The sequence below is a fragment of the Plasmodium relictum genome (assembly GCF_900005765.1).
Source record: "Plasmodium relictum strain SGS1 genome assembly, contig: PRELSG_99_v1_4, whole genome shotgun sequence".
In the NCBI taxonomy this organism is placed as follows: Eukaryota; Apicomplexa; class Aconoidasida; order Haemosporida; family Plasmodiidae; genus Plasmodium; species Plasmodium relictum.
Genome location: NW_021628801.1, coordinates 1 through 1,981, shown reverse-complemented (window position 1 = coordinate 1,981; position 1,981 = coordinate 1).

The following is a 1,981-nucleotide window of genomic DNA, read 5'->3' as shown; positions in this document are numbered from 1 at the left end:
AAAAAAAAAAAAAAAATTTAAATTATTTTTTTTTTTGGGGGTTGACGTTTTCTTTCGAATTAAATAAAGAATTAATTTTTACATAAATGAAAGGACTTGATGAAAATATAATGTTTATGTAATATTCAATGTATATTTTTTTTTAATAACATCAAAGAAATTAGAGGCTAATTTTTGTCATTTGTTATAAATTAAGTGTGCGTGTTTTTAATTAAAAGAATATACTTATTGTTTGTAAATAAAAATACTTTATAACAATTTAACATATTTATTAAAGGGTGCAGTAAAATTTAATTAAATTAAATAGTATGCATCATAAGAAAATATTATATATATATATAATAAAAACGAATATATATATATAAAAACGTATATTTAGTTATACATACTCTTTATTAATTAGTTTGTTTAATACCCTAGCAAAGTCATTAACTGGGCAATTAATAAAACAATATTCAAAGACTTGGATGAATGTAATTAATATCCAAGTTAATAAAGAGCAAGTTTTAGGACTTCTCTATAATTTTGTATTATAGATTCTATTTTTATAATACAAAATTAATTAAATCACTTTAAGAAAATAAAAGTCTATAAAATTTAAATAAAATAAAAGTAATCCAATTGCTATTCTTTTCTTTTTCAATCTTTCTCCATAAAAATTCATTTTAAAAAAAAAAGAAGATAAAAAAAATATTTTTTCTTTTAAGAAAAAAAAAATATGCAAAAAAAATTTTGTAAATAAAAAAAAAAAAAAAAAGACATAATATAATTATAACGGAGATGTGTCTTAAAAAAACAGTAATTAGACACACTAAGTCAAGGTTCTAGTAGCTTAACTTTTTGCATACCGTGTACTCCTAGATAAGTGGTTAATAAAATTAGTTATTAACCTTTTGTAGTACACTAAGCTAGTTTACTATTTGTGTAAGTACAAGTTAGCCATGTACTGAGGCCAGTTAAAAAAAAAAATAAAGTTATTTTTTTTTTGTTTGTTTATTTTTATTTATATACATCTTTGTAATTAAAAAAAAAATATTAAATATATTTTTTTTATTTTTTTATTTTTATTTATATACATCTTTGTAATTAAAAAAAAATATTAAATATATTTTTTTTATTTTTTTATTTTTTTTTGTCTAAATTATTTTTTTTGTTATTTTATGTTTTTGACTTTTGTGTTTTAAAAATTAAATAAGAAATGTTAACTTATTAAAACTTAAGAGATAAAAGAAATGTTCATGTATTATTCAATGTATATTTTGAAATAACATTGAATATAATAAAATTTTGACTTTATCAATTATTATAGTTTGTCTGTATGTTTTTAATTAAAAGAATAAGTAATTCTTTGTAAATAAAAACTCATTTATAACAATTAAATATACGTTTATATATATATATATATACAATAAAAACTAATATATATATATATATAAACGTATATTTAGTTATACATGCTCTTTATTAATTTGTGGTTAATAAAAGGTATTATTAACCTTTTGTAGCATGCTAAGCTAGTTGCTAGTTCTATACGTACAAGTTAGCCATGCACTGACGCTAGTCTTATAAAAAAAAAAAAAAAAAATAAAGTTATTTTTTTTTGTTTGTTTATTTATATATACATACATCTTTGTAATTAAAAAAAAAAAAAAAAAAAATTAACATTTTTTTTTGGGAAAGTTTTTTTTGAAAGTTACGTTATGTTATGTTATAATATGTTTTAATTTTTAGTGTAAATAAAAATTAAAAGAAAGAAATGTTAACTTATTAAAAACTTAAGAAATATGAGAAATGTTTATGTATTATTCAATGTATATTTTGAAATAACATTGAATATCATAAAATTTTGACTTAATAAATTGTTATAAATTGTTTGTATGTAATTAATTAAAAGAAGATATTAATTCTTTGTAAATAAAAACTCATTTATAACTGTTAATAGGTTTATTAAAAGATGCAGTAAAATTTAACTTCAATTAAA